This window comes from Narcine bancroftii, chromosome 10 (genome assembly GCF_036971445.1).
Source record: "Narcine bancroftii isolate sNarBan1 chromosome 10, sNarBan1.hap1, whole genome shotgun sequence".
In the NCBI taxonomy this organism is placed as follows: domain Eukaryota; kingdom Metazoa; phylum Chordata; class Chondrichthyes; order Torpediniformes; family Narcinidae; genus Narcine; species Narcine bancroftii.
In genome coordinates this window covers 82,844,325-82,868,400 of record NC_091478.1, presented here as the reverse complement: position 1 = coordinate 82,868,400, position 24,076 = coordinate 82,844,325, and the positions used below count along the sequence as shown (strand labels likewise).

The window sequence follows — 24,076 nt, the reverse complement described above, 5'->3', positions numbered from 1 at the left end:
TGAAGGGAGGTAGCAGGGACGAGCTCCCACTGCTACACAAATGCTCTTCATGAAGTGCATCTCAAACAACCTCTGACAACTAAGTCCATCTCCTGGCCTTCATGAGTGGCATAGTTCTTATGCCCAGAAGAGCTGTGCTCCCTGACAGGAGAAGGGGCAAAGGTGGGCCACTGGCACCTTGAAACCAATTGTTCCTTGCAGATGGGGCTCGATAACCACAGATAATCTAGGAGAGGGAAAACTCCAATTTCAAACCTCCACTGCCTTGTGACTATAATCACTCAAGGGAAAGGCTTTGGGAGTAAATGCCAAGAAAAAAAATACAGAGTCTGAGCCCCCAAAAGTGACCGACTGCTGCACCGGCATGGAGATCCTGTGATGCTGCTGGCACCAAACTTTATAGACTTTCATCATTCTTCTGGATCTGTTATTAGCATGGAGGTGGGGAGGGGGGCACTGCATAGGCAACAGACAGATCTCCTATCAACTCTGCCCTGGCTTGCATTCTGGAGAGACTCCAGGTTCGCTTTAGGCACAGTACCCATAGTCGACTATGACCAACGGAGGCCACACAAGATTGGTCAATATTAACTCATCTCTAGCCAAGATTTATTTCACAGCCTCTGCTACTGTGTTTTTATGTTGTTTGACATTTGCACTCAAAAGCTCTCCTGTATCCTATTAGCTCCATGAAACTTAAATGCAGTTGCTAGGCTATATCACAGACCAAACAGCAAATTCAAAAATCACTTAAACAAGAAAGACGGCAGACACGGTGAGGGTAGTGCAATACATAAAAGTGCTGGAGAAACTCAAATGATCATGTAACATCCACAGGAAGTAAAGGGAAGCCTTTACTATTTTCATTGCATGCTGAGATCCACACACACTACCATGCACTGACATAAACACGCTCTTGACCCTCCTCTTCAACAACGCCAATTAACTCCACCACTTCTAATGCTTCTGTAAAACTTCTTCAGGCATCAAATTTTAATATCTTGAACTAAAACAGTTTACTGGATCTTGCTCACCCTTTACTTCCCTCCAATCACTTTCTCTCTATTCCTGTTTGACTCCTTGTTGCATTTTCCTCATTCCTTCTGATCTTTCCCACAATAAACAGTCCTCAGTAGAGACCTCATCTTCATTTCCCTACAGTCGAGGACCATATCCTGAGCCTGAGAGGATGTTGAGATCCTCTTCTACTGCCATCAATTCTGTGCCCATTTCTTTGGTCAGGAGTATTTACCTGAGACTGAGGATCCTTTTCATCAGGAACCTGTACTCCAGTCTTTTCCTACTCCAGATCTTGTCATTGCAAACTATAACCGTGACATATACTGTCCCAATTATCCTGTTTTCCTCACTCACATGCAGCGAGTTATGAGGCTAGGATTTGAAGAAATGATACTGTTCAAAGCCATTTGAATGTTCTTGTGCACAAGTCAGGAACAGCTAACCTGCTGGTGTGGTTGGCCTTTCCTTAGCAAAGATTTGAATACAGAAGTAAAGGAGTCTTTGTGCAAGTCATACAGCACTATACTGCTCCTTACTGAGCCTTATGATCAATGTTAGTCTCCTTTCTTTTATGGTAAACATAATGGTACAAAGGGAATGCATCAGAGATTCACCAGACTAGTTCTTGAGAGAGCCAGCCTGTTACATGAAGGGAGATTGAGCATGTTAGATCTTTATTTTCTAGAATTAGTGCAGTGGATAGAGCAATGCCAGCGATCGAGACCAGGGCTCCAGTTTCTCCTACCATTCGGAACGTACCGGTGGTGTAGGTTAATTGGGTCAAAAATTTTGCAGCATGCATTCGTGAGATGCAATGGCCTGTTACCATGCTGCATGTCTAAATTTAAAAAAAAGAACTGACCTCATTTATTTAGAGAACTTAAGTCACAGGAAGGGTGTTTCCCCTGACTCAGGAGAGCAGGATCAGGGGCAATTGTGTCAAAACAAAGGAGGCATGAGGTGAGGAGGAAGTTTTCCTCTGAGAGGATGGTGAGTGTTTTGAAATTCTTAGTTATTAGGCTTAGTTATTGATTGACTCAAAGCTGAGATCAATAGATTTTTAGATATTAAAGATATATGGGAATATAGGGGCACTGCATGAAAATGGTGCTGATCTTGATTGGTTGTGAAGGCCTTAGGGGCCAGAATCCTAATCCGACTGCTTGGGTATGTAAACAAAAGGAGCTTTAAAAAGGTATTTGTTCTTGATTCAAGAGTTCTTCAGCCTGCATTCCTGGCACTTTTTATACATGTTATTGTAGCCAAGACAGCAATCACATGACAAAATCCTTCAAGTAGCAACAGTCTTAAAACAATTATGCTTCACAACCAAGATTACACAAAGTGCATAACAAAAATCATTGTTAATAAAATTGTTTGCTGTGGAACTACTCAAAGAGACGGGCAAGTAGAGATTTATTTTGTCAATGTATACTGTGTTACAACTGATCAATGAAGCGTGCAGGCTTGACTTGGATTTCTGACATCAAATAAACAAGTGGGACACCAGAAATTAATAATTGATACAACCATTGCAATTTACCTCACAGCCTGTTATTCAAAACGCCACGAGTTTTTTTCTGGTGATGATTGTGCCAAGCGAATGAACTGAAAATGCATTTAAACGACTTGCAAGACACTGGATTTGCAAACTTATACTACAATTAACCATTTTTTAAAAATGGCGTAGAAGCAGAGCTGCCGCTGGTGCAGATTCTGGAGAGCAGAGGTTTCAACCGCCCGGTCCTAATGCCAATGGTTCCGTACAGGTTTCAGATAGACTGTTAAAGGAGTTAACAATCTTTGTATGTAAAATACTGCAACTTTGGGATCTATGCCCAAGATGGCAGCTCCTATGCTCAGCAGCGGTCACGAGGGATTGCAGACCCCAAGGAGCAGCTGACTCATGCAGGGAACCAGCAAAGGGGAGAACGCCCCCTGTTGAGAAGCAGCAGCAGAGGAAACGACCCGACAGGAGAGTAACCATGGCAGCGGACCAGCAAGGGGCTCAGCAGCTGAGGGAACCACAAAGGCTGGAAGATGTGCCAACAACTGACTCACACAGGCTGCGAGCTGCTCGCAACTTGCAGGCAAAGGGCCCATTCAGGGTGCAGGCTGCTGGCTTCTGGCTCATGGGAACCAGGTACAAGAGCTGGGATTCAAAAGGATGCTGAGGGCTAGAAGGGCTCCCGAAGGGCCTCAGTCACTGAAGGCTTCCTGTTGGTTTGGATCTGGAGCTCAGGTCGCCAATGAATCCAATAGGAGTCTGTGCGACTGTAGAGGCTGTGGGAGGGCCGGAGGCGAATCCATGGACACTAAATGACTGAAGAGACTCTCTTTTGCTTCTCTTTTTCTCATACTGTAAGGGGGTGCCAGGCAACAGTAATGGTGACTCTTTATCTGCCTTATAGCAAACAGAAAGCAATTTTGTGCAATATTACATATTCTGTACTATTACATGACAATAAAGGAATCTTGAATCTTTATTCCTGCAAGTCCATTGTTCACTAAAATGATTTATGGACTGTTTGTGGTAATTAATGATTTGACAGAGCATTATAAACACAGAATTGATTATAATAATCCTCTTTTCTTACAAAAGTTGACTGGGATTTTAAAACAATTGCTTGGAAAGATATATGTTAAAAATACTTTGGTCTGAAAGGCAAACAGGACAACTGTAATTATCTATTCTGAAGTGTGTGAGAGCCTGGTTATCATTCATAATGCAAAATTGAAGACTCAAGCACCACCATACAAGACCACAGAGTATATCTAGCAATGCATCTGGGGGGGGGGGGGGGGGAAGGATTGCCCAGCAAAACACAAGATTAATTATTCTAAATTATGAAATGCCCAAAGAGTTTTTTTTTACCTTCTGTAGCAATTAGAATTTAGTTCTGTTTGTTGAGAGAGGAAGATAATTTGTGGAATACAAAAAAAATGATCAAAACAAGATCTCTTTAAAAAACAAAATCATGCATTTGAGAATTCTATGGATATAATAGCAATTGAAATTGAGCTTGCACATACACTGGTTATACATTGGGGTCGTAACTGTGAGAGTTAGCGTTACTTGTGAGGGTGTCATTGTTACTCAACTTCCATCTGGGATGAAGTAATTTTAACCATTTTTTTTTGTTAACTGCCAGTTCAGCCGATAGAGTAGAATCCCCATTATCCAGAATTCAATCAACTGGAAACTCAAACAACCAGCAAATAAAAAGAGGAAATAAGTCTGGGAGTTTGGTTTGGTTTGGCAATGAGTTAAGGGTGGAAATTCAATATCAGGACGCTCAATGTTCGTGCACGCGCACAGGAATCAAGATGGCTGCGTCCACCCCCAGGATGCTGACTAAACAGGTAAGCATGGGTCAGAATATGGAAATATTCACCAAGGCTGATCGACAAATTCAGGAAGTTTTAAGTTGTTATCATAAAATTTGATTTAAAAGTTTGCTTTAAGATTCTGGTACTTCACAAGTGTGGGCAAAATTCCAACTTAAGTCTATTTTGAGATACAACCGATTCTTTGGTCCCAATTACAGTCGTAAGTTGGGGTTGGGGGTTGTGGGGGTTAAGTACCTGCATTCTGATTCAGATGTATTAGTTAGGCATTGGAAGAGTCAGTCTCAGACAACCGGAAAATTTGTACGTCCAACATCCGTAATCCTCATAGGTGCTGGGTATTGGGAATACTGCTGTACTGCAGGTTCTATAAACAAAATATGCAATTTTGCTCATATTTTAATTTTTGCATTTTTAGCTTGCATTAAAACACGAGGAAATTTGCAATGATCAGCTGGCTGATGAAAGTTTTGGATAATCTTCTAATGAACTCACATGAAGTCAATGTGTCATTCAAACGCATTTGTATCTTTTACTCATGATTGTGCCTCATTTTTATTCTGTCAAGCTCTAAAATGGAATCTTCTTCTTTGGCTTGGCTTCGCGGACGAAGATTTATGGAGGGGGTAAAAGTCCACGTCAGCTGCAGGCTCGTTTGTGGCTGACAAGTCCGATGCGGGACAGGCAGACACGGTTGCAGCGGCTGCAGGGGAAAATTGGTTGGTTGGGGTTGGGTTTTTCCTCCTTTGCCTTTTGTCAGTGAGGTGGGCTCTGTGGTCTTCTTCAAAGGAGGTTGCTGCCCGCCAAACTGTGAGGCGCCAAGATGCACGGTTTGAGGCGATATCAGCCCACTGGCGGTGGTCAAAGTGGCAGGCACCAAGAGATTTCTTTAGGAAGTCCTTGTACCTTTTCTTTGGTGCACCTCTCTCACGGTGGCCAGTGGAGAGCTCGCCATATAACACGATCTTGGGAAGGCGATGGTCCTCCATTATGGAGACGTGACCCATCCAGCGCAGCTGGATCTTCAGCAGCGTGGACTCGATGCTGTCGACCTCTGCCATCTCGAGTACTTTGACGTTAGGGATGAAAGCGCTCCAATGGATGTTGAGGATGGAGCGGAGACAATGCTGGTGGAAGCGTTCTAGGAGCCGTAGGTGATGCCGGTAGAGGACCCATGATTCGGGGCCGAACAGGAGTGTGGGTATGACAACGGCTCTGTATACGCTTATCTTTGTGAGGTTTTTCAGTTGGTTGTTTTTCCAGACTCTTTTGTGTAGTCTTCCAAAGGCGCTATTTGCCTTGGCGAGTCTGTTGTCTATCTCATTGTCGATCCTTGCATCTGATGAAATGGTGCAGCCGAGATAGGTAAACTGGTTGACCGTTTTGAGTTTTGTGTGCCCGATGGAGATGTGGGGGGGCTGGTAGTCATGGTGGGGAGCTGGCTGATGGAGGACCTCAGTTTTCTTCAGGCTGACTTCCAGGCCAAACATTTTGGCAGTTTCCGCAAAGCAGGACGTCAAGCGCTGAAGAGCTGGCTCTGAATGGGCAACTAAAGCGGCATCGTCTGCAAAGAGTAGTTCACGGACAAGTTTCTCTTGTGTCTTGGTGTGAGCTTGCAGGCGCCTCAGATTGAAGAGACTGCCATCCCTGCGGTACCATCAGGGGTTTCTACGAGGCTCTAAAGGCTGTGTACGGCCCCTCACCCCAAGTCCAAAGCCCGCTGCGCAGCTCAGACGGCAAAGTCCTCCTCAGCGACAAGATCTCTATCCTCAACCGATGGTCAGAACACTTCCAATCTCTTTTCAGTGCCAACCGCTCAGTCCAAGATTCCGCCCTGCTCCAGCTCCCTCAACAACCCCTAAGGCTAGAGCTGGATGAGGTCCTCACCCTGGATGAGACATATAAGGCAATCGAACAACTGAAAAGTGGCAAAGCAGCAGGTATGGATGGAATCCCCCCAGAGGTCTGGAAGGCTGGCGGCAAAACTCTGCATGCCAAACTGCATGAGTTTTTCAAGCTTTGTTGGGACCAAGGAAAACTGCCTCAGGATCTTCGTGATGCCACCATCATCACCCTGTACAAAAACAAAGGCGAGAAATCAGACTGCTCAAACTACAGGGGAATCACGTTGCTCTCCATTGCAGGCAAAATCTTCGCTAGGATTCTACTAAATAGAATAATACCTAGTGTCGCCGAGAATATTCTCCCAGAATCACAGTGCGGCTTTCGCGCAAACAGAGGAACTACTGACATGGTCTTTGCCCTCAGACAGCTCCAAGAAAAGTGCAGAGAACAAAACAAAGGACTCTACATCACCTTTGTTGACCTCACCAAAGCCTTCGACACCGTGAGCAGGAAAGGGCTTTGGCAAATACTAGAGCGCATCGGATGTCCCCCATAGTTCCTCAACATGATTATCCAACTGCACGAAAACCAACAAGGTCGGGTCAGATACAGCAATGAGCTCTCTGAACCCTTCTCCATTAACAATGGCGTGAAGCAAGGCTGTGTTCTCGCACCAACCCTCTTTTCAATCTTCTTCAGCATGATGCTGAACCAAGCCATGAAAGACCCCAACAATGAAGACGCTGTTAAAATAGAATGATCCAACAATAAATAGTCAATACATCCATGGTAGCGGATTGTATAAAAAGGGGTGATGAGTCAGCTTACAGGAGGGAGATTGAAAACTTGACTGAATGGTGCACCGACAACAACCTTGTACTCAATGTCACCAAAACCAAAGAGCTGATTATCGACTTCAGGAAGGGAAAACCAGAAGAGTATAATCCAGTGATCACTGGGGGGAATCAGAGGTGAAGAGGATGAGCCAATTTAAGTTCTTGGAGTCACCTTCTCGGAGGAACTTTCCTGGACTCAACACACTAACGGCATCATGAAGAAAGCACCTCAGTGCCTCTACATCAGGAGGTTGTGTACGTTTGGTATGACACCAGAAACCCTGGCAAATTTCTACAGCTGTTTGGTGCAAAGTGTGCTGACCTGTTACATCATGGTCTGGTATGGGGACCATGAGCATAAAGCCTGGCAAAAGATAATGGACACAGCCCAGGACATTACAGGCAAAACCCTCTCCATCATCAAGAATATCTACAGGGAACACTGCTGCTGGAGGGCAGCAGCAATCATCAAGGATCCACACCATCCAGCACATATTCTTTGCTACCATCAGGAAAGAGGTTTAGGCGCCACATGTCTTGCACCACCAGGTTCAGGAACAGCAATTACCCCTCGACCATCAGACTCCTTAACAATAAAGTCAATCAGGCACTTATTCAAGAACTCTAACTTTTGCACTTTATTGACTTTTTCCCCCTCTCTGTATTGCACAGTTTGCTTCGATTTCTTTATTTGTTTACATGTGTACATTGTGCACAGATTTTTTTCCCCCTCTCTGTATTGCACAGTTTGCTTCGATTTCTTTATTTGTTTACATGTGTACATTGTGCACAGATTTTTTTCCCTCTCTGTATTGCACAGTTTGCTTCGATTTCTTTATTTGTTTACATGTGTACATTGTGCACAGATTTTTTTCCCTCTCTGTATTGCAGTTTGCTTCGATTTCTTTATTTGTTTACATGTGTATGTTGTGCACAGATTTTTTTTTCACTGCCATTAAGTGGTAACTCTACCTTGCCTGCAGGAAAAAATGTCAGGGTTGTATGTGATGTCATGTATGTACTCAAACAATAAATCTGAAATCTAAATGACAAAGATTGGATTGGTGATATTGTGAATAATAAGGAGGATAGTCACAGGCTACAGGAAGGTATTGATCAGCTGGTAAACAAAACAGACCATGGCAGGTGGAATTTAATCATGAAGTTCAAATAAGGGTAGGACATACACAATATTAGACCCTTAGTATTGAAGAAGAGGGACATTAATGTATACATTCAAAGATTCCCAAGGTGATAAAAGAAGGCATACTGAGTGCCAGTTTTTTTTTATTAACCTTCTTTCTTCTTCTCTTTGGCTTGGCTTCGCGGACGAAGATTTATGGAGGGGGTAAAATGTCCACGTCAGCTGCAGGCTCGTTGGTGGCTGACAAGTCCGATGCGGGACAGGCAGGCACGGTTGCAGAGGAAAATTGGTGGGTTGGGGGTTGGGTTTTTCCTCCTTTGCCTTTTGTCAGTGAGGTGGGCTCTGCGGTCTTCTTCAAAGGAGGTTGCTGCCCGCCAAACTGTGAGGCGCCAAGATGCACGGTTTGAGGCGATATCAGCACACTGGCGGTGGTCAATGTGGCAGGCACCAAGAGATTTCTTTAGGCAGTCCTTGTACCTCTTCTTTGGTGCACCTCTGTCACGGTGGCCAGTGGAGAGCTCGCCATAGAACACGATCTTGGGAAGGCGATGGTCCTCCATTCTGGAGACGTGACCCACCCAGCGCAGCTGGATCTTCAGCAGCGTGGAGCATAGAATAAGACATCAGTGGACCAACATCTATGCAGTTTTGGTCATTGAAAAAGGATGTGATTGTTCTGGAGCGAGTGCATGAAGATTCAACAGGATCTTGGCCTGGGATGGAGTGTCTCAATTATAAGGAGAATTTGTATAGGCTGTGTTTGTTTACCTTGGAGTGAAGACTGAGAATTCCTACTAGAATTGTACAAAATTCTGAGGGTCACAAGGGCACACAGTTCTAAACTTCTCCCCATGGTAGAAATATTGGTAACTAGAGGACAGAAATTTAATGTTAAAGAGTGAGAGGTTTAAAAGGGACAGTAGAAACTTTTCCAGTCAGTGGCTGGAAATAGGAACACTCCATCAGAGAGGGTGGTGAAGGCAAACTCTCATAACATCCAAGTGGTATCGAGATGAGCACTTCAATCACTAAGGCAATGGAAGGCTATGATAGTGCAGGTTAATGGGATTAGCGTCGTTGGGTTCTTGAATGGAGTTAACGAAAGGATCCATGTTTTGTAAGACTCCATGTCTCAAATAATAGAATCACAAAAATGCTTCATACATTCATGAATGTCTTGCACAAGATCCCATAAACAAATATCATTTATACTGTGAACAGGAAATATTGTAAAAACACAAAAATGCTGGAGGATCTCAGCCAGTCTTGCAACATCCATAAAATATATTACCGACATTTCGGGCCTGAGGCCTTCCTCAAGGTGTGCTCTCACCTCTGGACATCACAGGCAAAATCCTTCCCACTACTGAGTGCATCTAGAGTGAATGCTGCTGTCAGAGAGCAGCAGCAATCAAAGAACTACACCACCCTGCACATGCTCTGTTCTCATTGCTGTCATCAGGAAAGAGGTCGAGGTGCCACAAGACTCACACCACCAGGTTGAGGAATGACTCCTACCCCTTCACCATCAGACTCCTCAAAGTCGAACACAATCAGAGGTTCATTTAAGGACTCTTATGCACTTTATTGATTTTCTTTTGTTCTCGCTGTATATGAGAATAAACTCACATTAGTATTGTTTTTTGGTAAACTGGAGTAAATACTGTGTGTAGTCACACAAACACTAGGAATTATGACCCTTTCTTTCCTTCCTCACTCAGGGCTTTGCAATGCTTGTCCTTCAGTCACTAACTCATTCTATTATTCCATTTACCAAACAAAACAACCAGGAAGAACCCATGGCAAAGAGGTAACATACTAGTGGAATACAGCAGATGGAGACACATTTTTCCAGCCTTCCTTTTTCCCCTACTAGACTCCGAATTGCAAAAGTGTCAAATGCCCAGGTGACCCTTCAGTGCAGTGAAAGAAATGTTGAAAGCTTATGAAAACCCCACAATGTTTCTAAACCAGGAAAACATCATCCAATTTCAGCTTCTATACGCCAAGCCAGTGATAAATAATGAATGATGTTATTCTCTGTGCCTCCTGTGATCAAATGCCTCACAAATACCTGGCACATGTTGCAAGCGTAAGTGCCAGACACATTTCCCCCACAAAGAACGATCATGTCCCTGCAACTTGCACATTTAAGCATTGAAATCAGGTTCCATAGTGCATGACCACAGTTCTAGCCTATTCAGTATTCTCAAGGGTTCATCTGGGCAATTTCAGTGATGTGTCAGTGACAACATGTGTGATCTTGGTTTTTTTTGCACTGATGGTCCCTACTGTCACGACCAATTTATTTCGAATGAGTGTTGGCCTGGATTAAAAATGATTTTTTTCAGATAAGTGAATTTAAAGCTATTTTACTCAAAAATGTACCATTACCATTCAAGATATAATCAATAAATTTATTCAAAATAATATTTTTAAAAACATGCATTCTTTTGTAATGTCTGAGTGTCAGGTCAGGTTAGATTTTTTTTAAATTTCAGCGATACGAAAAATTAGATTTGAAAAAGAACTAGGCAGAATTTAAGAAAAAAACAATAGCAACTGCTCCAAATTCAAAATTACCATTCTGTAATTCTGGTAAAAGGGGACTCATTTTGTAATCCGAAGTGGAAATTCTGATAGTGGTCAATTAAAAGATTTGAAAAATGTTGTGACCTATTGGTTAATGTAGCATGAAGACATTAAAAACGTGCAAGGTGCTCTTAGATCATAAGATTAAAATGAGTGTTTCAATACAATTGTCACCATTGCAGAAGTTTTCTTCAGCTTTTATTTGTCATTAAACGATATACAGTATTGATTTAAAAAGTCTGATCCAACACATTTTCAGCCCAACATTTAATGAATCAGCCATGATACAGAGCTGATCCATCTTTTGAATCTAAACTCATTTTGTGCTGTAAATTAGGTCCTTCCCAGTGGTAATGCACTTCAATACAATGACAATCAAATACATCACTGCTTGATCAGATCTGGAATCTGGGGCAGAGGGTGATGACTGTGCTTGTACTCAGTGAGACAGCCTTGAATGTTTGCATGTGGCTGTCTGATTCTTAACAATATTAAGACACCTCCCCCCAGTTCATTGGCTTTAACTGTCATGCCACAGAGATTAATATTTTACCTCAGCATAGCTACAATTGTTATTTCCCATATTCTACAAACATGGGAGTTTAATGTTGGTATGAAAATATCGAGTTGCATTAGAATTTGAAATGCAATCCAATCATCATGTCATTTTATTTAATTGCCTGGTTAAAAACCAGGGAGATAGAACTTGATCATGTACAAAGTTCCATTTTGAACAGCAGACAGATAATAAAGCAAATCAACTCACTGAAGTGTGTGAAAGGGCTGTTTTATAACATGCAGAGGAATATCTAAAGGAAAGCACAAAGACTGAAGGATTTTTGTTTTAAATACCAGTGAAAACCCTGAACCAAACAGAAAAATATTAAAATCAAAATCTTGTATTTTAAAAAGCAATAATAAAAAAAGCCTACAATTTGTACCGTTAACTGGTTTATTTTTAATCTTAACATTGAAATTCTTTGCCATTAATTCTCCATGTATATTACAATATGTGAGGATTTGAAATGAATTTTTGCAACAACTGGAAATCACTGTGGCACAGGTAGCCGAGTTCATTAGTATACTAATAACGCTCTATATCCAGCTTTTAAAACTAAAGTAATTGTTCCTGTTGTATGTGCCAATCAACCATAAAAAGTGCTTGGATTTGCAACTTTTTACCAAATTATTTTTCTACAGGAGATAAATCAATAAATTATATACAGCAAGATTCCGGGGCAGCACAGTTGACGTAGCAGTTGGTGCAACGCCTTTACAGCGCCAGGGATCAGAACCAGTGTTTGAATCCCACGCTGTCCATAAGGAGTTTGTATATTCTCCCAGTGTCTGCAGGAGTTTTCCCCAGGGACTCTGGTTTCTGCCTATCGTTCGAAACGTACCAGGGGAGTCGTGTAATTGGGTGTAAATTGAGCAGCATGTCCTCATGGGCAGGAATGGCCTGTTACTGGGCTGCATGTCTAGATAATTTTGTTTAAATATAAAATGTAAATTTAAAATATAAATATACAGAGATTTACATTAAATATTAATAGTACCACTCAATCTCTGTTCTGGCAAAATGAAACACTAGACTGACAGATGAAGAGGAATGCTGTTAGACTAATAGACGTTGCACAAGACAAATATTTGAAAGGATACATTTCTGCATGTATTGCTTGTGAAACACATTCAGTTTCAATCATATTGTGTAATTAAGGATTTAAAATCTCTGCACTTTATTTCATGTTAGGATTTAACATCAGCTTGGAACACTTCTCAGTGAAGGAGAGAAAAATGAGTTCATGGTCCATCGCTATCCACCATACTGCTCTATTGCATGACGGATTATTCAAAGAAAGAAAAAATGCAGCATTAAAGGTTTGAAGAGAACTTCTGGAGTCATGTATTGTAGGGGTAAGGAAATTGCGACAACAAACACATCCAATTTCAATCACGGTCATGGTGGAAACAATGTAGTGGTGGCTAACTTTCTTTCAAGATTGAGAAAACTTTCAGGCAGGCAACACCAAAACATCAGGCAATGGTTATCTTCAGCAAAGGAGCAGTTAACTACCTATCGTTGACATTATCATGACTGGGTCCCCATCAGTGACATCCTGGGGAGGAAATTGACCACCATTGACCAGAATCTTAACTTGACTCACAATATTATTACCATGGTTACAAGAGGCTGAGGATCATGCAGCAAGGGGCTCACCTCCTGAAACCTCAAGAACCATCCACCATCTAGAAGGCACAGTAGGAGTATAATGGAATAATTCCACTTGCCAAGATGAGTTCAGGTCCAGCACCTACAAGAAATCCATCAAGAAGGTCCAAAGGTTCCTTTTATGGTTAAGTAATAATACATTGAAAATGTAATATACATGATCTCCTTCAACATGTCTGCCATTAGGCAAATAAAGAGTTACCATGAGCATTGTTCAGTAGCCCTACAACAGGAGAAAGAAAAGCAAAAGAGTCCCTACATAGATATTGAGTGGCTGTGGATTCACCTCCAACGCTCCAACTCAAGCTCCAAGTCCAAACCTCTGATACAACCAAGAAGCCTTCAGTGTCCAAGGCCCTCTGGAAGTCCTCCTTGCTCTCAGCACCCTTTGAATCCCAGTTCTAATACCTGGTTCTCATGAACCAGTCTCTGGCAGCCCACATGGGCCCTTCATCTGATGAAGCCCTGGCTGGTCCACTACCATACTCATAGTCCTTTCGGGTTGTCTCCTCTGCTTCTACTTCTCAATGTGGGGGGGGGGAGAAAAGAGAAGTGTTCCCCCCATTTCTACTTCCCTATTCCAGTCAGCTGCTGACCCAGAGTCTGCAACCCTCATGGTTCGCTGCTCAGCATTGGCGCTGCCATCTTGGGTGCAGAACCCATGGATGCAAGATTTTTTTAAAGAACTCATTGTCGGTTCCTTAAACAGGCCATTGAAAATTTGTAAGGATCCGTCTGCATTAGAACCAGGCAGTAGAACCAGGTGGAGCAGCACTGCTTTTACACAGCCCCAGCCCTTGCCATAGGAATAAGGGCAGAAAAAGCACTGGAAGATCAACACCTGCAGATTCATCACTAAGCTACACATCAGCTTGATTTAGAAATATTTCACTCATCATTCATTGCCTTTGGGTCTAAACCTTGGATCTTTCATTTTCAACTGAGGTTATCAACACATACTCAAAGGTGGTTACGGCTCCAGAAAGTGACAGGTTTGTCTGTATGGACTTGTAGCAATCTCCCATCATTTCATTCAACCAAGACAATTATTTTAGGACATTGATGTTTTGGTTTGACTCTGCTCTTTTAAAAGGTCCTTGACTGCAGCTTTTGTGATTCTCCTCTCCATCTTTCGTAATAACATTCATTATAGTGGTGGTCTCCTACTTTATTGGACCCTGCAAACAGAACTCCACTGAATGAGATCTCCCACTAGAAATGCACAAAGTTTCCAATTGTCAGTCTAACACCTCCTACCAAGATGATGTCATTATTAGCACAAGTCACTTTTAACCATTAGTTCTGCTTACATAGATAAATTACAGAAACTGCAGGCATTCTTATAATGAATAAATATCATATATTTAAATTTTCAATCAAATGAGAGAATCCCCTTCATCATAGCATAGAAAAAGGTAATTCAGCACATCGAGTAAATGGCAGCTCTCGACAGAGCAATTCAATGGGTTTCTTACCCCACTTTATGACTCCAATTTCTTTTTGAAGTTAGTAAAACATTTTTCTTCCACCATCATGCAAAAGTCAGGTTCCTAGTTATTCTCTCTTGCTGGATATGTCCTTAGTATCCCTATATTCTGTGTTCCATAAGTCCCTTGAACAGTTGCAAGTGATCCCAGGTTTTAGCCGACAATCGGCCTTTAGAGTGGCAAGTGTGAAAGCAAAATCAGATCAACACCGGCAACAGATGGTGTCATCTCACGCTGGGGATTGACAGCCGAGACCCCATGCACAATCCCTGGTGTCTGCAGATGCCGGCGTTGTAATCAGGCAAGACTGAAATGGGTAATTGCATTGTGGGATTGAAATGACCCACGTTTTTGAGTGAGTGAAGGAACTTTAAGGAAGAAAAGAAAAACGAAGGTATAAACTTTGTGGTGGGAAAGTCACAGCAGGAGAGAGAGTGGAACTAAATGGTAATAAGTAACAATAGTGGACAATTTTTAAACAGCTTGGGGAAAGTTGGTAGTGCTATAGCGCACAATTTATAAAGACCATGGGGGAAAAGCAATGGCATACCTTACTTTCCAGAATGTCATACTGCAGAGAAACCCTTCCATAAATGCTCTATTGCAGCAGCCAGGCACACAGCCCTTTCTCTGTCGCATGGAATTCTGGGAGGGCAGGTCTGCCATCACTTACCCACTGTATTTATAAATTGTACACGATAGTGCTACCAACTTTCCCACGCTAAATAAATTGTGTGCTATAGTGCTACAAACTTTCCAATCCTGTTTAAAAATTGTCTGCTATTGCTATTTATTGCAAGCACTTTTTCACAGTCCCTTATAAAGGTTTATATAGGTTGGCATAACAACAACAACAGCAACAACAAAGGCTGAAGGGCTCATACTGTGCTGTACATAAAGCTTAATTATGTTATAATTAGGCATGATTCATTTTTTCCAATGTAAGTTTACAATACATTGATCAGAATTTAGGGCAGGTCCACCATTGCTCAATATGTCATGACGTCACCGGTAGAAGGTAGAACAGGGATGGCTCTTTGCAAGTGTAAAAGCGTTCACTGTCCCAGTTAAGAGTGGTCAAGTGTGAAAAAATCAAACCCTCATTCCTATCCCAGGACACTGAACAGCCAATTTATGGGATGCAAGTGTGGAAGGGGCTATAATCATTCACTTATTATCAAAAGGAACTGGTAGAATCTTCAAAAGCCACTTTCAACAACATTTATTCCAACAATGATGATCCCAGATTCTCCAACCTGATTTTGTAACTATGTCCCCTGGCTGTGGAACTATTCAAGCAAATTTCCAGACCTCCCAAGTACCTTCCTAAAGTGTGCCTGCGAAAATTGAATCAATACTCTAGAAGTTGCCAAATTGGGATTTATAACACTGGACAACAAAGACTTTTCTTCCTGAACACTTTCTTTTAATGGATTTTGGGCTGATGATCTTGAAAATAACAAAATTTTCTTATCATGTATCCTCTTTTAGACATAACCTATTTTTGTGATTTTCTGTCATATTTTAAGTCTACTAGTAAATTGCCCACAAAGCAAAGTCTTTTGGTCCAAGCAGGCCTGGGCATGGACTCAGTGCGGGTGCTATGCAAACAGTCTTTTAGACCTGTGCATGCTTAGTCAGGATAGATTCAGACAGCCATAAAAGCATCTCACATATACAGTTGCACTACATTGATATAGTGTCGATCGAACACATGTTGATGCACATGTTCTTCAGGCAATAGCTTAGTAAGCATACTTAACAATAGCATTCATTGTCTTCAGGAAGATTCAATACAGCAGAAATGTCTTGTCAATGTCACAAGAGCTGTGATACATTCCGTTACATATGAGGCAAGTCTATCCTCAAAGAGACAGCATGACGACACTTATTAAGAAAGCCTATTAGCTCTACTTTGGTTGTAAACTTGGTGACCAAGAGAACTTCATTTGTTTTCCAACACATCGTCAACCTGAGAGTTTGGCTCAGCATTATTATGTGATAAAATATTTTAATTTCAACAAAAGTTAATTGAAAGTTTCTCCAATTTCCCACATTATGCAGCAAATCTACCATCATCTTTATGTTCACCTTGAAGTTGACTATCATAATCCCCAATGAAAAAATATTGTCTAGTGCAATTGTTTATTCTCTATTCTCTCTGCTAAAATACATCATGCATTAAATTCCACCTGCCCTTTGTCTGCTCATCTGCTGCTCCATGATCTGAGACAGTAAGATAGTAACACTGTCATATGCTACAAGTTCAATATGGTATCATCAACAAATTTTGAAAGTTTATTCTGTATTCTAATCATCAATTTCCAATTCTGTCAATTCCCAGCAATAAACCCGTCAGAAAATGGAGGACTCTCTTGGAGCTTAAAATTAACTTGATTTTTTTTCCCCAAACAAAAATCTGACTGTTACAAGATCAAACCAGCAACCACAAAGAAGGCATATCACACAGGGGTAAAGATGAACAATTACTTTATTAACAAAAAAACTTTACCTTCAAACTTTAATTCAGAATCCCCCTTTTTATAACAATGCCCACTGGTTACTATGCAAATTTCTATAACAGTGTTAAACTAATAAATTCCCCAGCCTAAATAACATAAATTAAAGTCTAAGTTATATTTCTAACCAGCCCACAGAAAAACTTAGACACAAAATAAACACAAAACACACAAGACTCACAAAACTTCGATCTCAACCGAAGCAAAGATCATAAACAAAATTTAGTTTTTTTGGTAAACTGAAGCCAAAAGATCTTTGTGAGCGAGAGAGCGAGAGAGCGAGAGAGCGAGAGAGCGAGAGAGCGAGAGAGCGAGAGAGCGAGAGAGCGAGAGAGCGAGAGAGCGAGAGAGCGAGAGAGCGAGAGAGCGAGAGAGCGAGAGAGCGAGAGAGCGAGAGAGCGAGAGAGGGAGAGAGGGAGAGAGGGAGAGAGGGAGAGAGGGAGAGAGGGAGAGAGGGAGAGAGGGAGAGAGGGAGAGAGGGAGAGAGCGAGAGAGCGAGAGAGCGAGAGAGCGAGAGAGCGAGAGAGGGAGAGAGGGAGAGAGGGAGAGAGGGAGAGAGCGAGAGAGCGAGAGAGCGAGAGAGCGAGAGAGCGAGAGAGCGAGAGAGCGAGAGAGCGAGAGAGCGAGAGAGGGAGAGAGGGAGAGAGGGAGAGAGGGAGAGAGCGAGAGAGCGAGAGAGCGAGAGAGCGAGAGAGCGAGAGAGCGAGAGAGCGAGCACAAAATTCGAAGTTGTCTTGTGTTGCTTGCAAAGAGAGAAATCACGAGCTTGGTCTGGATCCTTCTGGCTGCTTTCAGAATGTTCATCCTTTTTGAAATCCCAACATTCTAAACTCTCCTCCAGACCATGATTCATGCTCTGGGCCTTCTTCCACTCCACAGCACCACCCAGTAGTGGTTTATCTTCCAAGTCCAGGTTTTTTTTTTCATTTTCTGCACATGCTCAGTCCGTCTCCCACTCTCTCAGCAGTCCACCTTCACTTTAGCTCTCTAAGGAAAACTGTCACTTTTTACATAAAACCAAACCCATAGGCCAATACACAACACAGAACTCTGTAACACCTCCCCTTCTAAAAAAATTGTTCACAAGAACATTTTTTTTAAACAATTAATGGAAGTATTACATAAATAAAATAAACACTTCATTTTTTTTTACAATAAGAATGTGATTAGATTCATATCTACCCAGATTAACATCTTGACAAACAATCTGCTATTACATTATCCATCCCCTTTATGTGTGTACTAATTAAATCATACTCTTGTAATAGTAAGCTCCAATTCAATAACTGTCTGTTCTTATTTTTCATTTTAGACAGAAAAACAAATGGATTATGATCAGTATATATTAGTAACAGTTTTTGAGTACAAATATAAACATGAAAATGTTGCAATGCTAAAACAAGCACTAATAACTCCTTCTCAATGGTTGAATAATTTCATTGATGATCATTAAACTTTAAGAAATACAAAATAGGATGTTCTACTCCATCACCATCCTTCTTCTGTAACAGTACAGCACCAACCACTTCATCACTGGCATCCACGGCTAAAGAGAATGGCTTTTCAAAGTTAGGGAACATAAGTACAGGCTGATGGCATGAAATGGCCTTTAACTTCAGAAATGCTTCCTGGCATGGATCTGACCAGATAAATGTTTCTTTCTTTCCAAGTAGTTTTTTTAATGGGAGTGCAATTTCTGCAAAGTTTTTACAAAATCTACGATAGTAGCCAATCATACCTAAAAATCTCTGAAGAGCTTTCTTATTACCAGGGATAGAGAATGCAGTGATAGCCAATACTTTTGCTCCAACAGGTGTCACCTGTCCCTGTCCTACCACATAATCCAGATAAATAACAGTGGCACGTCCAAACTCACTCTTGTGCAAATTCACTATGAGGTGTGGTTCCACCAGTCTCTGAAATAACTGCTCTAATTCAAGCATGTGCTCTTCCCATATATCCGTACTAATTACTAAATCATCAATATAGGCTCCTGTGTGCTCTAAACCCCGAATTACTGCATTAATTATTCTCTGAAATGTGCCAGGTACATTTTTCATCCCGAAAGGCATAACATTATACTCATACAATCCAGAAGGTGTAACAAATGCAGAAATCTCCCTGCCTTTCTCTGTCAAAGGAACACACCAGAATCCTTTTAAGAGATCAATCTTAGTAATGAACTTAGCCTTCCCCACCTTATCAATACAATCATCTATTCTGAGAATAGGGAACACATCAGTCTTTGTCACCATGTTTTCCTTTCGATAATCTGTACAATTGAGCCATCTGGCTTAGGCACCAGAACACAGGGTGAACTCCAATTTTAACTTGATTTTCAGATGATGTCATTTTTGAGCATATAATCCACCTCTTGATCCAACAATTTGCTCTTTTCCTGATTAACTCGGGAAGAATGTTGCTTAATAGGCTTAGCATCACTGACCTCCACATCATGACAAGCCACAGTTGTTCTTCTTGGAATATCTGGGAAGATATCCTTAAATTTCATAAGTAATGTCTTCATTTCTTCCCTTTCTTATTTAGTCAAATGCATTAACCTGGTTTCTAAGTTTTGCAAAACTATAGAATTTTCCACCTGGGGCTTATCACTTTCTGTGCTCCATGACCTTCCACAAAACTTATCTCCTCCTTACTTTCCTCTATAACTAGCACCTTGGTTGGAATTCTAGTCTCCTCCTCAGTCATTTCCTCAAAGTAAGGTTTAAGCATATTCACGTGTGTTAGGTCTGCTTTGTTCATGAATGAGTGAGACAAACACCAGGCTGAGTCGAAATCAGGGTTCTTTGTTCTTTATTACCGGATTGTAACACTTGCGACTAAACATGTTAGTCGGAGAATGCATTCTGCCGTTATCAGCAAAATGGTGATTTTTTATACCCTTGGATATGTGCTTAGAACATCATCATATCATTACTTGTCCAATGACTAAAACTGTTGCTATCCTTTCCCTGCTAGCTTCCTGCCTCTCAATCCATCAATGTCTCTCTTATCTTGTAAGTACAAGGATGCATTTACATCTTGTTACAGCCCTGTACATTCCCATCTCATGATGTTTTACCTTACACGTGACAGACCTGTGTCTCTCTTCGATGATCAGGCATCTCAATGACATAGGTAACCTGGTTAATTTTTGATTTCACCTTATATGACCCTGAAAACTGAGCTCTCAAAGGGTTTGACTGCATTGGAAACAAGACCAATACTTTGTCACCAGGTTTAATGTCCCTAATTTTTGCTTTTTGATCATACAGAATTTTCATTTTTCCCTGAGCAGTTTTTAAATTTTTCCTTGCCATCTCGCAAGCCTGATGCAATCTGTTTTTAAATTTGAAAACTTAATCCAACAGATTTGATTGTATATCATTATGTATCCACTGTTCCTGACTTCATGACCAAACACCAACTCAAATGGACTAAAGCCAAGAGACTCCTGAGTTGCCTAACAGCAAACAATAACAAATCGATTCCTTCATCCCAATCCTTATTATTTTCCACACAATAAGCCCTCATCATATTTTTCACAGTTAAATTGAACCTTTCTAAGGCCCCTTGACTTTCAGGATTATAGGCTGATGACACAATTTGATGGGCTCCCAATTCATTCCCCACCTGTTGAAATATTCCAGACATAAAATTACTCGCTTGGTCTAATTGAATTTCCCTTGGTAGGCCAAACAGTGTGAAAAATTTTAGCATAGCCTTCATAATCATCTTTGCTTTAATGTTTCTCAGGGGAATAGCCTCTGGAAACCTTGAGGCTGTGCACATGAGTGTTAACAAATATTCATTTCCTGCTTTGGTTTTTGGCAATGGGCCAACACAATCCACTATCACTTTTGAGAAGGGCTCCCTGAAAGCAGGGATGGGTTGTAAAGGTGCCACTGGTGATCCTTGATTAGGCTTGCCCACCATTTGACAAGTGTGACAGGTTCTACAAAAGTTCATAACATCCTTTCTTAATTTTGGCCAATAAAACAGTTTCCTCGTCTTTTCTACCATCTTCTTCACTCCAAGATTACCTCCTAAAGGTGTTCTATGAGCCAACTTTAATATTTCATTCCTGTAAGTTTCGGGAATTACAAATTGCCTTATTACCACCCAGTTTTCACTGGCGGGTATCACTTGCGGTCTCCACTTTCTCATCAATATTCCATCTTGAATAAAGTAACCTACTGGAACAGTTTCAATTTCCTGGTTAGACAGAATCTTATCTCTTATCCCAGCAAGAGCAGGATCATGCTTTTGTCTGGCTATTAATTCTTCTCTTGACAACAGCAAAGCTGGATCCTTAGGTTTGTCCTCAATGCTTGCCTCCACTACAGGACCATCACAGATTTATCTATTTTTTTTTCTAGACATGGCTCTAGTAATGGCACACACAGGGTAGATTTCCAAATCCTTTTCGGACTCAAACCAATGGCTTACTTGTGAGTTTCACCGTAGGTATGACTTTTTCCCCCTTACAAAAGAGAAACTCCATCCACTGGCAGACTTGATCTTATCCCTATCGTAACCAGGCCATTAACGAAGTCTGATGTCATCACTATTCTTTGCGAAGGTCTAGGCTCTGCTTCATCACCAATGCCTTTAATTAAATTCACATCTCCAGTATCGGTCTCCTCACCAAAATTCAAAACGTTGCTTAATACAAGCAATTGGGCTGCTTCAGTATCCTTCAGGATTTTAACAAGCACTTGATTGGATCCTCCTTTAACCGAAATGAAACCTTCAGTCATGAATAGTTTAAAAATATCCCCAACTTTCTCACTCTGAACACAGGCAGTTGGTACCACCCCTTTCTCTTTCTTCCTTTTCAGTACAGAACATTTGCTATTATGTGTCCTGGCTTCTTACAATAGTGGCAAATAGCACAAAAAAAATTTCTTCACTCATTTCTCTTCTTCTCTTCCTTTAACCTCACTTCTAGATTTTCTTTCTACTCTACTTGGATTATCAGCAGTATTCCTTTGAAAGGTTTTCCCTGGTGTCCACTTAGGCTTGTGGGTTAAAGCATATTCCTCTGTGAATTTAGCCAATTTTTGCCAAGTTTTTACATTTTTCTCTGCCAAGTACACCTGAATATCGTCAGGAACACAACTTTTAATCTTCTCAATCAGAATGATATCCTTAATAAATCAAAGTTATTTTCTACTTTCATTGTGGCACACCACCGATCAAAACACACAACCTTCCTATAAGCAAAATCTCAGTAAGATTGGGTTGCTGCCTTTTTTAAACTCCTGAACTTTTGTCTATAAGCCTCTGGAACTAGTTCATAAGATCGGAGTATAGCCTGCTTTACAAATTTGTAATCAGCTGCTTGTTGTACCGTGAGACACGAATACACCTGTTGGGCTTTCCCTTTAAGAACATTTTGTAGCAGGAGTGACCACTGGTCTGGTGGCCATTTTAAATTTACAGCTACTTTCTCAAAATGCTGAAAATACTGGCCTATTTCAGCTTCCTCAAATGGAGAAACTAACCTCACTTCTCTACTGACCATAAACCTCTCCTCCTGACCAGCACGAGAGAGGAAACACTGGTTTGGTCCAGATCCTTCTGGCTGCCTTCGGTACAGAACTCTGACACTGCCAAATGGTCTTTAACCCTGTTTCCCCTTCCAGACATGCGACCGGAGTATTTCCAGAATGTTCTGCTTTTTATCCCTGCCTTTTCCAAATCCATTTCTCCTCCATTAACTCAAATATCACCCAGTGGATGTTATTTTTATCCTAGGTTGGTTTTAAAACCCAACAGTGCTGCACCACCAGCGCTGCACCACCAGCGATCGGCAACAGGGTTCAAATCTTACACTGTGTACGCAATTCCTGGCTGCGTGGGTTTCCCGGGGGGGGAGGGTGGTGGTGGAGGGCTCTAGTTTCCTCCGACCATTTGAAAACATACCAGGTGTTTATAGGTTAATTGGGTGCCATCGGGCACCATGGGCTCATTGGCCAAATGGCCTTTTACCATGCTGCATGCCTAATTTTTTTTAAATTAAACCTATTCCACTACTTTGACCGACTTCCCTTGGAAACCTAGGATGCAAACCACTTGGACCAGTTATAATCTATTTTAAGCAGAGACCAGCTTTCCAGTATCTCTGGGTCACCCAAACTTCACTCCATTCATTAACGTATTACCTTAGCTGTTACCAAAGTTTGCCATCAGCTTCTTCAAGATTCCTTTGATTGTCATGTAATAATACAAAAATATAATTATACACAAATGCGTGCCTTAAGGCAAACAAAGAGTTGCCATTAGCATTGCCTGGTGCCCCAAACAATAAGGGAAAGAAAAGCAAAGGAGAGTCTCTTCAGTCTGTGGATTCATCTCCAGCACTCCCACAGCCTCTGCGTACTGTTGGCGAATCAGATTCCTGTCCAATTCGCTGGCAAGCTGAGCTCCAGATCCAAACCTCCAATATGATTAGCAAGCTTTCAGTGTCCAAGGCCCTTCGGGAGCCCTTCTTTTCCTAAGCAGCCTCTCATTCCCAGTTCTGCTACCTGGCACCCCATACTGCAGCTGAAGTCCTCCCACCGCAAGTCTACAACAACCCTCAGTCTGTGTGGGTCCTTCAGCCACTGTGCCCTCAGTGGTCCACTGCAGTGGTAATCTTACCTGTCTTTCAGTCTTCATCTTCTCCACAGTTGGTATTCCTTTCCTTCTGGTGTTCTGTGCCTGTCCGTTTGCGAACCCTTGTGGTCCGCTGCCCTGCGCAGGTGCTGCCAACTTGGGCACAGACCTCTGTGGTTACAGAATGCTTCAAAGAAAAGCACCGTTGGCTCCTCAGACAGACTGTTTAACCCTGTACAGAACCAATGGGATCACACCCAGCAGTGGAACCGTGGACCAGCTTGCGTATCCGCTCCCCACTCTCCTGCATCCGCACCAGCGCTAGCATTACAGTAGCTCTGGCTGTGCCACCATTTTTTTCTTCCTTCATGAACATTCTTACTGTACTCAGTAAGTATTCGTGTCTTTCCCCATGTTACAAAACGCAAATTAGCTCCCAGCCCTAAATGTTCCTA

The 24,076-nt window shown here is 41.7% G+C and overlaps 1 long non-coding RNA gene across 1 annotated transcript in view; it reads left to right on the top strand.

Annotated features, from left to right (window-relative positions):
• Positions 1-1,934: 1,934 nt before the first annotated feature.
• LOC138743984 (uncharacterized) overlaps positions 1,935-24,076 on the top strand; it is a 37,356-nt gene continuing 15,214 nt past the window's right edge. Inside the window, exons 1-2 of the long non-coding RNA XR_011345162.1 lie at positions 1,935-2,010; positions 12,536-12,699. This is a non-coding gene — a long non-coding RNA (uncharacterized lncRNA). The remainder of the gene's footprint in view (positions 2,011-12,535; positions 12,700-24,076) is intronic.